Below are 14,729 nucleotides of genomic sequence, written 5' to 3'. Positions count from 1 at the left end.
TATTAAGCTATTTAAGTAGAATATATAAATCAATAACAAAATAATTCAAATTAAAAATATGATTATATAAATCTTTAAACTATTTTTAAAAATATACTGAAATAAAACAGAAATTTTTTTAAAAAATTTAAATAAACCCTGACTTCCTAAGAACTCTGATCAACCCTGATCTAAAAATTTATAATTTAGTATTCCTAAATTAATAAAAAAATAATTCATTCCAAAAGTTGAAATATAAGGCAAATTCCATATTAATACTAAAAAAATTAAAATTTTTATTAAATTAGAAAAAATTAAATTATAATTTAATTTTAATAAAGAAATCTCAAAACCTATAATTACCCCAATTATTACTATAATTAAAATTAAAATTTTCATAAAAAAAGGTAATACAACTAAATTGATATCCTTAAATATAAATCATATAAGAACGGTTCCTGAAAATAATACAATAATAAATATAAATCCTATTCTATAAACTATTTCATCTCTTAATTCTTCAGTTCTATTTATTCTAAAACCACAATAATCTGTAAATATTAAATAATTTAATAAACGCACTGTATAAGAAACTGTTAATGTTAAAGAAATTAATATAATTAAATAAATTACAATATTTAATCTTGTCATAGAATAAACCTCTATAATTAAATCTTTTGAGTAAAATCCAGAAAAAAAAGGAATACCACATAATGATAAATTTCTTACATTAAAATATATTACAGTTATAGGAGTTTTATAAACTAAACCTCCTATAAAACGAATATCTTGACATTCTCCTATTAAATGAATAAAATTACCTGCACATATAAATAATAAGGCTTTAAATAAAGCATGAATTAATAAATGAAAAAAAGCTAATTCATATAAACCTAATCTTAAAATAGTAACTATTAAACCTAACTGACTTAAAGTTGATAAAGCAATAATTTTTTTTAAATCATATTCAAAATTAGCCGCTAAACCTGAGATTAATATTGTTATCAATCCAATGAATATTAACACAAAAGAATAGTTTTCCAATAATAAATGAAATCGAATTAATAAATAAACCCCTGCTGTTACTAAAGTTGAAGAATGTACTAATGCTGAAACAGGAGTAGGAGCAGCTATAGCTGCTGGTAATCAAGCTGAAAAAGGAATTTGTGCACTTTTAGTTAAAGCAGCAATAATAATTAACAAACCTACAATTATTATTCTTTTATCCCTATAATAATAATCAATATATAATATAAAATTTCATCTTCCAAAATTTATTATCCAAGCAATAGAAATTATTAATATTGCATCTCCTACTCGATTAGATAAAGCTGTTAATATACCAGCTGAATAAGATTTTACATTTTGATAATAAATTACTAAACAATAAGAAACTAATCCTAACCCATCTCAACCCAATAAAATTGAAATTAAATTTGGACTTAAAATTATTAATAATATAGATAGAACAAATATAAAAACTAGTATAATAAAACGATTAATAGATAAATCCTTAGATATATAAGATTTTCTATAAAAAATTACTATAGTAGAAATAAATAATACAAAAGAAACAAATAATAAAGATATTCAATCTAAAAGAATTAATATTTCTACTTCTATTGAATTTAAATTAAAAATTCTTCACTCAATAAAATAAACCTTTCCTGTATTAAGTAAAAATAATCTAAAACAAAAAAAAAAAAAAAAAAACCTAAGTATTAATCTAGAAAAAATTACACAAAAAGATATTACTTAAAGTTAAAGTAACTTCATTGACTCCACAAATCAATATTTTATATAAACTATTTAAGTAAAAGAAAAATAAATCTCTTTTCAATAAAATTAAATTTAAAGGAACCCAATGTATGAGTAATAAAATTAATTCTCGATAAGAAATTAATTCAAAAAAATATAATCTTCTGTAAAATTTTCCATGTTGACTAAAAGAATATAAATACAAACTATAAGAAGCTCTCAAAAAAGTTATAATTATTAATATAAATATACAAATATGAGAATAATTAATTAAACTATTAATTAACAAAATTTCTCTTAACAAATTTAAAGAAGGTGGTGCAGCTATATTTCTAATTACTAACAAAAATCACCATAAAGATAAAAAAGGTACAATATTAATTAAACCTTTATTAATAAAAATACTTCGACTAACAATACGTTCATAATTTATATTTACTAAAACAAATAATCCTGAAGAACAACAGCCATGAGCTAATATTATTATTAAAGATCCAGTAATTCCTCAAGAATTAAATGTTAATAAACCTGACAATAAAAGTCCTATATGAACAACTGAAGAATAAGCAATTAAAGATTTTATATCTCTTTGACGTAAACAACTTAAAGAAACTAAAATCCCTCCTATTAAAGATAAATTAATTAAAAAAAAATTAACCTTAACTCCTAGATATAAAAATATAGTTAAAAATCGAATAAGTCCATATCTTCCTAACTTTAATATCACTCCTGCTAATATTATAGACCCAGCAACTGAAGCTTCTACATGTGCTTTAGGCAATCATAAATGAAATAAAAATATCGGCATTTTAACTAAAAATACTATTATTATTATAAAATATAAAATAAAACTAAATAAATTTACATTAATATAAGTCAAATCTAATGTTTTAAACTTTGAATAATAAATAAAAATAAACAATATTATTGGTAAAGAAGCTATAATTGTATAAAAAAATATATATATTCCAGCTTGAATACGTTCAGGCTGATATCCTCAACCTAAAATCAAAATCAAAATTGGAATTAACCTAGCCTCAAAAAATATATAAAATAAAAATATATTTATAGAAGAAAAAGTTAATAATAAAAAAAGCAATAATAATAATAATAAAATACTAAATAACTCACTGAAATCTTTTAAATTAAAAAGTTTTTCTCTAGCTATAAATATTAAAAAAGAAATTCAAAACCTTAATAATAACAAAAAATATGATAAAAAATCTATACCTATAAAAAAATTTAATGAACTAAAAAATAAAAAAGAAATTTTTGAAAAAAATCAAATTCTTATTAAAAATAAATAATTTTTAATTAATCAAAATTTATTTATAAAACATAAAGGAATCATAAATACTAATATTATTAATATTATCATAAAATATTTAATGAATTAAAATAATCATTTCCATAAGAACGAATTATTGACACTAATAAAGATAATCCCAAAACTCTTTCACAAACACTTATAGTTAAAAAAACTACTACAAAATAAAATTCATAACTGAAATAAGATAAATAAAAATATATTATTATAAATAAAGTTAAAATTACTAATTCTAATCTAAGTAATGTTATTAATAAATGTTTTCGATTAATAAAAAAATTTAAAATTCTAAAAATAAACATACTTAAAAAAATTATTTCCATATTTTAATAATTTAAAAAAAATACTGGTCTTGTAAACCAGCTTTAAGATTTAATCTTTTAAAATATCAGAGGAAAACAAATATATCTTTAATCTCCAAAATTAATATTTTTTATTAAACTACCCTCTGAAATCTTAATTTTAACATTTTTAAATTTTTTGGCAATTTTTCTTACCCACCCCCTATCCTTAGGACTACTTATTTTAACTTATACAATTATAACTTGTATCATTATAGGATTAATAAGATCAAACTTTTGATTTTCATATATTTTAATATTAATTATAATTGGAGGTTTACTAATTTTATTTATTTATATAACAAGAACTGCCTCTAATGAAAAATTTAAATTTAATAAATATATTATATTTATTATAATTAGTTTATTTATAATTACTATATTTATAAATAATATAAATCTATATTTAATAAATCAAAATATTAATAATGAAATTTTACATAAAATAGATTTAATTAGAAATTTTTATTTAAATTTAAATAAATTTTTAAATTACCCAAATTCTAACATATTTTTAATTTTGATTTTTTATTTATTAATTTCAATAATTGCAGTTGTAAAAATTACTAAAGTAAAATTTGGACCGTTACGTCAATTTAAATATGAAAATACCAATACGAAAAATTAATTCTTTAACGAAAATTATTAACAACTCTTTAATCGATCTACCTACACCAAGAAATATTTCATATTTATGAAATTTTGGATCTTTATTAGGCTTGTGTTTAATAATACAAATTATTACAGGATTATTTTTATCTATACATTATTGTGCAAACGTAGATTTAGCTTTTAATAGAGTGACTCATATTTGTCGAGACGTAAATATAGGATGGTTAATACGAACTATTCATGCAAATGGAGCCTCTTTATTTTTTATATGTTTATATTTACATATTAGGCGAGGCTTATATTTTGGTTCTTACAAACTTACAGAAACTTGAATGACAGGAACTACTATTTTATTTATATCTATAGCTACAGCCTTTTTAGGTTATGTTCTTCCCTGAGGGCAAATATCTTTTTGAGGAGCAACTGTAATTACAAATTTAGTTTCTGCAATCCCTTACCTAGGAAATTCTATCGTTATTTGACTATGAGGAGGTTTTGCTGTTGACAATGCTACATTAAACCGATTTTATTCATTTCATTTTATTTTACCTTTCATTATTTCAGCTTTAATTATAATTCATTTACTATTTTTACATAACTCTGGCTCTAGTAATCCTTTAGGATCTAATTCTAATCTAGATAAAATTAGTTTTCATCCATATTTCTCCTTTAAAGATATTTTAGGTTTTCTCATTATAATATTTTTTATTTTAAATATTATTATTCTATATCCTTATATATTAAGAGATCCTGATAATTTTATCCCAGCTAATCCTCTTTCCACCCCTCCTCATATTCAACCAGAATGATATTTTTTATTTGCTTATGCAATTCTTCGCTCTATTCCCAATAAACTTGGAGGTGTAATTGCTTCAGTAATATCAATTGCTATTCTTTATTTTATACCTTTTATTAATTTCAAAATAATGAAAAGAAACAGCTTTTATTATATTAATAAAATTATATTTTGAAATTTTATCGTTACAGTTATAATTTTAACATGAATCGGAGCTAAACCAGTTGAAAATCCTTTTATTTTCATAGGACAAATTTTTACCTTAATCTATTTCATATACTTTATATTAAACTCAATTATTTACAAAATTTGAGACTGATGAATATTTAATTAATCAATGAGCTTGAAAAGCATATATTTTGAAAATATAAGAAAGAATTTAAATTTCTATTGATTTATACAAAATTTAATTAACTATATAATTAATACTATAAATAATAATCTTAATCTAAAATTTAATATAAGTATATTCAAAGAAACAGGCAAAAAAACCTTTCAAGATAAATATATTAATTTATCATATCGATAACGAGGTAAAGTCCCTCGAACCCAAATTCATATAAAAGAAAAAAATAATAATTTTAAAAAAAATATAATAGAATAAAAATCTCCTCCTATAAAAATCAACCTTCTTATTATTCTTATAAAAATAATATTAGAATATTCAGCCATAAAAATAAAAGCAAATCCAAAACTTCTATATTCAACGTTAAATCCTGAAACTAACTCTGATTCACCCTCAGAAAAATCAAAAGGAGTTCGATTAGTTTCAGCTAATCTTGAAATAAATCATATTATTCTTAGAGGAAAATTAAATATAACAAATCAAACATATTTTTGATAAAAAATAAAATCTATTAAATTTAAAGATATAATTAACACTAAAAATGATAATAAAATTAAAAATATTCTTACTTCATAAGAAATTACTTGAGCAACAGAACGAAGCCTTCCTAATAAAGAATAAATCGAATTTGAAGATCAACCCGATAATATAATTGTATACACACTAAAACTAGAAATTACAAAAAAAAACAATACAGAAAAATTAAACTTAAATAAATAACAATAAAAAGGTATTCTAATTCATAATATTAATGCTAAAATTAAATTAAAAACTGGTGATATAATATAAATTAAAATATTAGCCATATAAGGAAAAATTATTTCTTTTCTAAATAATTTAATTGCATCACTAAAAGGCTGTAAAATTCCTAAAAAACCTACTTTATTAGGGCCTTTTCGAATTTGAATATACCCTAATAACTTACGTTCTAATAAAGTTAAAAAAGCTACTCTAACTAAAATACAAATAATTATTAAAATAAAAATTATCAAAATTAAAATTATATCAATTATTATTTGTATAAAATACTTATAAAGATTCTAAATCTAACGCACTAATCTGCCAAAATAATAATTTTATTCATTTATAAAATTTTAAATCATAAACTTGGTCCTTTCGTACTAAAATTTATTAAATTATTAAAGATAGAAACCAACCTGGCTTACACCGGTTTAAACTCAGATCATGTAAAGTTTTAATGGTCGAACAGACCAAATATTTAAGCTTCTACACCTAAATTTAACTTTAATCCAACATCGAGGTCGCAATCTTTTCTTTCGATTTGAACTCTAAAAAAAAATAACGCTGTTATCCCTAAGGTAATTTATTCTTTTAATCATAAAAATGGATCAATTTTTCATAAATTAATGGTTAAAATTAAAAAAGTTAATCTAATTTTTTTATCACCCCAATCAAATTTAACAAAAATTTTAAATTTTATAATTCTTTAAATTAAAAATCTTTTATAAATTAAACTCTATAGGGTCTTCTCGTCTTTTAAAAAAATTTAAGCTTTTTAACTTAAAAATAAAATTTTTAAATAATAAAATTTAGAAAGTTATCTTCTCATCAAACCATTCATACAAGCTTTCAATTAAAAAACTAATGATTATGCTACCTTTGCACAGTCAAAATACTGCGGCCCTTCAAATTTTATTCAGTGGGCAGGTCCTACTTTAAATTATAATCAAAAAGAGATGTTTTTATTAAACAGGTGAAAGATATTTTTGCCTAATTACTTAATTATACCTTTCGTAATTACTTATATTTTTACAAAATAATTAATACTAATTTTATCATTATTTCAATATAATTTTTATTATTAAATTTACTTTAATAAAAAAATTAAATTAATATATAAATATTTTTAATTAAATAACAAATTTTAACAAACTTCAAATAGTAAAAATTTCTAATTCTATAAATTATTAATTTATAATATTTAATTATAATAATTTAATTTTAAGCTTATCCCTAAAACTATTAAAATAAAAATTCAAAAAATTAAAAATTAAATTTTTATAATTTTTATAATGAATTAAATTCTTTTCTTAAAAAACTAGATATATTTAAAAACGAATAACGTTTCATTACTATATAATTATTATAAATATTTATTAAACAATAATATTTATAACTATATAGCTCTTTTAAATTCGAGATAAATATATAAATATTAAATTTTTAATAAACCCTGATACACAAGGTACACAATATTGTTTCTTTTATAAATTTATATAATTTTCCTTTTCAGTACTATTAATCTATCATAAAATAAAATTTTTTTTAATCTAATAAAAATACTAATTATTTAATAAAATTATATATATATATATATATATATATATATATATATATATATATTAATTAAATAAATTTTAAAATTCAATTTAAATTATTAATTATCTTCTTAATGTAAATAAGATGCTTATTCAAGCTCTAAACTGACATTCTAGAATCACTTTCCAGTAAATCTACTATGTTACGACTTATTCCATATTAGATGAAAGCGACGGGCAATATGTGCATATTTTAGTACTAAATCATTAAAAATAAAAATATTTAATTACAATCAAATCCAATTTCATAAAACTTTTAAAATATATAAATCCATAAATATAATTTAATGTAACCCATTTCTACTTTAATATAAACTTCACCTTGATCTGATTTAAATTTTTAAAAAATATCTAAATATTAATTTCTAAAAAAATATTTAACAACGACGATATAAAAGTTTCTAACTAAAGTAATTTTAATCGTGGATTATCGTTTATAGAACAGGTTCCTCTGAAAAGTAAAAATACCGCCAAATCATTTAGCTTTAAAGAACTTAACTATTAATCACTTAACTTTATAATTTACTTAATTAATAATAGGGTATCTGATCCTAGTTTATTATAATAATTTCTTAACCTCATAAAAACATAATTAAAAATATTAATAAATTAAAATTTCACCTTAAAACTTAAAATTTCTTTTTTAATTTTTAATTCTATTAATTAAAGCTAATAAATATATATTATATTTTTTGTATAACCGCTGCTGCTGGCACAAAAATTGCAAATACTAAATCTTATCACTAATTCTAAATTTTTTTAATAATTAAAAATATACACTACTAATTTATTAAATTTAAAACAATATTCATATAAATCTTGAATGAATATATATATCTAATACCATAATCAAATATCTTATTAACTAAAACCCAAAAAAGACTACATTTAGTTAAAATTTATTTCAAACAAAAAAAAATTAACTTTATTTAGAAATAATAATAATTAAATTAAATTTAAAAAATTAAATTATTAAAACTAATAATTTTAAAAACTTTATGTTAACAAATCTTTGTAACTTCCTCCCGTCAAAAGCGTCCCCTTAGATAATAACCAAACCTTAAACTTTTTAACTCTAAATTAAAAAATTTTCCCCCAAGGATTTACAAGTTATACCCTTAAATTTAGTGCTACCCTACTCACTAAATCCAATACTAAACAATTTAAATTGTAACAATTCTTATTGCCGACTGTTATAGCTTTATTCAAATTTAATTTTAATAAAATAAATTTTGTAATAAACTGAAGCCTACCAAATATCAAAAATATTTTAAATTATCGGATTTAAAAAATTCTTAATAAATACAATAATTTTTAAAAAATAAATTATAATTATAAAAACTTTATGTTAACAAATCTTTGTAACTTCCTCCCGTCAAAAACGTCCCCTTAGATAATAACCAAACCTTAAACTTTTTAACTCTAAATTAAAAAATTTTCCCCCAAGGATTTACAAGTTATACCCTTAAATTTAGTGCTACCCTACTCACTAAATCCAATACTAAACAATATAAATTGTAACAATTCTTATTGCCGACTGTTATAGCTTTATTCAAATTTAATTTTAATAAAATAAATTTTGTAATAAACTGAAGCCTACCAAATATCAAAAATATTTTAAATTATCGGATTTAAAAAATTCTTAATAAATACAATAATTTTTAAAAAATAAATTATAATTATAAAAACTTTATGTTAACAAATCTTTGTAACTTCCTCCCGTCAAAAACGTCCCCTTAGATAATAACCAAACCTTAAACTTTTTAACTCCAAATTAAAAAATTTTCCCCCAAGGATTTACAAGTTATACCCTTAAATTTAGTGCTACCCTACTCACTAAATCCAATACTAAAACAATATAAATTGTAACAATTCTTATTGCCGACTGTTATAGCTTTATTCAAATTTAATTTTAATAAAATAAATTTTGTAATAAACTGAAGCCTACCAAATATCAAAAATATTTTAAATTATCGGATTTAAAAAATTCTTGATAAATACAATAATTTTAAAAAAATAAATTATAATTTTATTATAAAATAAAATAATCAAAAATTAAATTTTTTAAAATTCAAAATAAATTAAATTTTAAATTTATTAATTTAGTTCCCCCCGAAACTAAACATTTTCTATTTTTATTAAAATATTTAAATTAACCTATTCTAAAAATTTTCAAAATTATATAAAAATCAAATTTATGAAAAATGAAAAAAAAAATTCCTCCCCTAATCATCAAAATTTTCAAAAATCCATAAATTTTGATAAATTTTTAACAATTTTTCACAAAATTTTTAAACGAAATAACTTTATTACACTAACAAATAATTTTTTCAAAAAAAATTATTAGATAATTTCCATATCACAATTTTTAAAAATTATTTAAATTTAAATTTCTAACAAAAAAATATAGATTTTTTTTTTATGAGCGATTTCCTTTTAAGCATTTATATAAAATTTTCAAAAATTACTCGAATTTTATGAAAATCCTAAATTTTTATACATAATTTTTTTAACTATGTAATAATTAAACTTAAAATAATTATAATTTAAATCAAAATATTGACATAATAACTTTACTTTACTAACAAATCATTTTTTTACCCTTTAAGATCACTTTTTATCCAATAAATTAAAAATTATTCGAGACAACCAAAAAATAGACAAATTTAACCAAATATTTAAAAATTACATTTTTTTGTTAGATATTTTAATTTAAATTTTTTATGAAATCTTTATTAATTTTATTTTTCTAAATCTATTTTTCACGTAATTTTTAATAGATTTAGTTAAAATAAGAATAACTTCATTTTCATGATAAATACCATAATACTTTAGAAATAATATTTCTTAATGATAATTTAATTCATTAATACTTAGGTTTTTTTTTTTTTTTTTTCATTAATTTTGAATTTTTCATTAAAAATTAACTTTATTAATAACTAATAATTTTTAATATATTATTAATAATTATAGATTAATTATAATTTAATTCTTATATAAATAAAATGTTAATATTTTAATGTTAAATTAATTATTAATAATTTATACTCTTTATATATATATTATAAATATTATTAATATATAAAATATTTATTAATATAGAAATTCTCGAAATTCACCGTCGTTTTTATATACTGATTTACTTTATATATTCTTTCTCTTTTTTTCGGGAGTACTATTATATATCCCTTAAGATACCAATATTAAATCGGTTTTTATATATTTAAAAATGTTTATTTTAACTATTTAATTAAAATTAGCACCTAGAATATTACTAATGGTACTATCCAATGTAAGATATATTTCGCCCTTATATATAAATAATTATATATTAATAAGTAATTATTAATTATTAAATATTATAGATATATATAAATAAATTCTTTAATTAAAAAGGCATAGGGTCCAAGAGAAAAACCCTATTAAAAGACAAAATTTAAATTAATACTGCTAATAAAGTATCGATTTTAGGCCATTTTTTTTTGCCCAAATTTTGACCCAAAAAATGCAAAAAATTGCAAAATTTTGCATTTTTTTCGTTTTTTTTTGAAATTTTTCAAAAAATTTGATCTTTAAAATTGACATTATTGTCTAAAAAACAATTATAACACTTGGATATAAAAACCGATGTATGAGGAAATTCCTATTAGGGCGCCTGAAGAAAGGGTCATTTTGATGAGATGAAACATGTGCAACCCACCCCTAGTTCCATCCCCGAAATTTTTGAAAAAAATGCCAAATTTCGTGAAATTTGATGAAATTTGGAAAAAATCTTCGGATTACAAAATTTTACAGGGATCGATTATTTTTTATGTGAAAAAAGGATTTATCATAAAATCTCTTTTTCCAAACTATTTTGTTAGAAAAATCAACTTTTAGAAAAAATTCTTCTTCTAGTCTAACAGAAAATTTATTTTATAGAAAATTTAAACCTTTTCTGTGAAAATAAAATTGAAAGAATAATTTTTAATTACAAAATTTTTTGATTTTTAAATATAAATCCATTTATTCAAATTTTTGTAAATTGAATTCTATTGATCCCCCCCATAGAATTCTTATACAAATTTATTAATGAGGTGATATTTAAAAATTTTAAAAATTTAAAAGTCAGTTTCTTAGTTATTCAAAATCAAAAACTAATAATTTTAAAAACTTAAACGTTGATTGTTGGACTTAGCCTCAGGATTGGTTTAGAATATTGAAATTGATCCTGAAGTAGGACGACCAAAATCAACTCAAATTTATCGGATTTGGTGTTGATCGTTGGACTTAGCCTCAGGATTGGTTTAGAATGTTGAAATTGATCCTGAAGTAGGGCACCAAAATCAACTCAAATTTATCGGGTTTGGTGTTGATTGTTGGGCTTAGCCTCAGGATTGGTTTAGAATATTGAAATTGATCCTGAAGTAGGACGACCAAAATCAACTCAAATTTATCGGATTTGGTGCTGATTGTTGGACTTAGCCTCAGGATTAGTTTAGAATGTTGAAATTGATCCTGAAGTAGGGCACCAAAATCAACTCAAATTTATCGGATTTGGTGTTGATTGTTGGACTTAGCCTCAGGATTGGTTTAGAATATTGGAATTGATCCTGAAGAAGGACGACCAAAATCAACTCAAATTTATCGGGTTTGGTGTTGATTGTTGGACTTAGCCTCAGGATTAGTTTAGAATGTTGAAATTGATCCTGAAGTAGGGCACCAAAATCAACTCAAATTTATCGGATTTGGTGTTGATTGTTGGACTTAGTCTCAGGATTGGTTTAGAATGTTGAAATTGATCCTGAAGTAGGACGACCAAAATCAACTCAAATTTATCGGGTTTGGTGTTGATTGTTGGACTTAGCCTCAGGATTGGTTTAGAATGTTGAAATTGATCCTGAAGTAGGGCACCAAAATCAACTCAAATTTATCGGATTTGGTGTTGATTGTTGGGCTTAGCCCCAGGATTGGTTTAGAATGTTGAAATTGATCCTGAAGTAGGGCACCAAAATCAACTCAAATTTATCGGATTTGGTGCTGATTGTTGGACTTAGCCTCAGGGTTAGTTTAGAATGTTGAAATTGATCCTGAAGTAGGACGACCAAAATCAACTCAAATTTATCGGGTTTGGTGTTGATTGTTGGGCTTAGCCTCAGGATTGGTTTAGAATGTTGAAATTGATCCTGAAGTAGGGCACCAAAATCAACTCAAATTTATCGGATTTGGTGTTGATTGTTGGACTTAGCCTCAGGATTGGTTTAGAATATTGAAATTGATCCTGAAGTAGGGCACCAAAATCAACTCAAATTTATCGGATTTGGTGTTGATTGTTGGACTTAGCCTCAGGATTAGTTTAGAATGTTGAAATTGATCCTGAAGTAGGACACCAAAATCAACTCAAATTTATCGGATTTGGTGTTGATTGTTGGACTTAGCCTCAGGATTGGTTTAGAATGTTGAAATTGATCCTGAAGTAGGGCACCAAAATCAACTCAAATTTATCGGATTTGGTGCTGATTGTTGGGCTTAGCCTCAGGATTGGTTTAGAATGTTGAAATTGATCCTGAAGTAGGGCACCAAAATCAACTCAAATTTATCGGATTTAGTGCTGATTGTTGGACTTAGCCTCAGGATTAGTTTAGAATGTTGAAATTGATCCTGAAGTAGGGCACCAAAATCAACTCAAATTTATCGGATTTGGTGTTGATTGTTGGACTTAGCCTCAGGATTGGTTTAGAATATTGGAATTGATCCTGAAGTAGGGCACCAAAATCAACTCAAATTTATCGGGTTTGGTGTTGATTGTTGGACTTAGCCTCAGGATTAGTTTAGAATGTTGAAATTGATCCTGAAGTAGGGCACCAAAATCAACTCAAATTTATCGGGTTTGGTGTTGATTGTTGGGCTTAGTCTCAGGATTGGTTTAGAATATTGGAATTGATCCTGAAGTAGGACGACCAAAATCAACTCAAATTTATCGGATTTGGTGCTGATTGTTGGACTTAGCCTCAGGATTAGTTTAGAATGTTGAAATTGATCCTGAAGTAGGACGACCAAAATCAACTCAAATTTATCGAATATATTTATATAAATAATCCTATTTTATAGGATTTTTTACTTTGTGAATTAATTTTTGTACACTTAAATTAATGAAAATTTAATAGTTTTTATTTAAGGTTAAAATATTAAATTTTAAATTTAACTAAATAAGTTAAATTTTTAATTGTTAATTTTTTTTTGTAATTATATTCAATAAAATTAAATTATTTCTTAGAGTTTCAAAAACTCTTGTACATCTTATACTAGAATATAAAGATAAGCTAAAGAAGCTGATGGGTTCATACCCCATTTATAAAGGTATACCCCTTTTCTTTATAATTAAAACTATAAAATTTATATTTTTAATTTTAATAATAAGAGGAACTCTTATTTCTATTTCTGCTTATTCATGAATTAATATCTGGATTGGTTTAGAATTAAACCTCTTAGCTTTTATTCCTATTATAAATTTAGATAATTTTAAGTATTCTTCTGAATCCTCCTTGAAATATTTTTTAGTTCAAGTTTCTGCATCAATTCTAGTTTTATTTTCTTTTTTAAATTCATTTATTTTAATCAATTCTATCGAGCAATTAATACCTACTTCTATATTTTTGTTTAACAGAGCTATCCTTATAAAAATAGGAGCAGCCCCTTTTCACTTTTGATACCCAGAAGTCCTAGAAGGACTAAGGTGAGCTAATGCATTATTATTAATAACTTGACAAAAAATTGCCCCAATAATTTTAATTATATATAATTTTAAATTAAACCTATTCTTTATTTTGATTATTTTGATATGTATAACCTTAGGGAGTGTAAAAACATGGAACCAAACCAGATTAAAAAAAATTCTTGCCTTATCTTCCATTAACCATATTGGTTGAATATTAAGAATAATAATATTAAATCAATCCTTATGAATATTATACTTTTTAATTTATACTTTTATTTCTTTAAATATAATCTTAATTTTTAATAAATATAAAATCTTTAACATTAAAGATCTTATAAATAATATGAATTACAATAAAACTTTAAAATTCTATTTTTTTTTAAATTTCTTTTCTCTAGGAGGAATCCCCCCCTTTTTAGGATTTTTTCCTAAGTGACTAATTCTAAAAACTTTAATTGAAAATCACTTTTATTTTCTATCTTTTATAATAATTTTTATTACTTTAATTTGTATATATATTTATATACGCTTAAT

At 21.9% G+C, this 14,729-nt stretch overlaps 2 pseudogenes; one reads left to right on the top strand and one right to left on the bottom strand.

The window, feature by feature from the left end:
* Nucleotides 1–16: 16 nt before the first annotated feature.
* On the bottom strand, nucleotides 17–1,656 carry LOC123685828 (annotated as a pseudogene).
* A 2,336-nt stretch (nucleotides 1,657–3,992) lies between these two features.
* LOC123685827 lies at nucleotides 3,993–5,647 on the top strand (annotated as a pseudogene).
* The last annotated feature ends 9,082 nt before the right edge of the window (nucleotides 5,648–14,729 follow it).

The sequence above is a fragment of the Harmonia axyridis genome, chromosome X (assembly GCF_914767665.1).
Source record: "Harmonia axyridis chromosome X, icHarAxyr1.1, whole genome shotgun sequence".
Lineage (NCBI taxonomy): Eukaryota > Metazoa > Arthropoda > Insecta > Coleoptera > Coccinellidae > Harmonia > Harmonia axyridis.
This window is presented reverse-complemented; position numbering and strand designations above follow the sequence as displayed.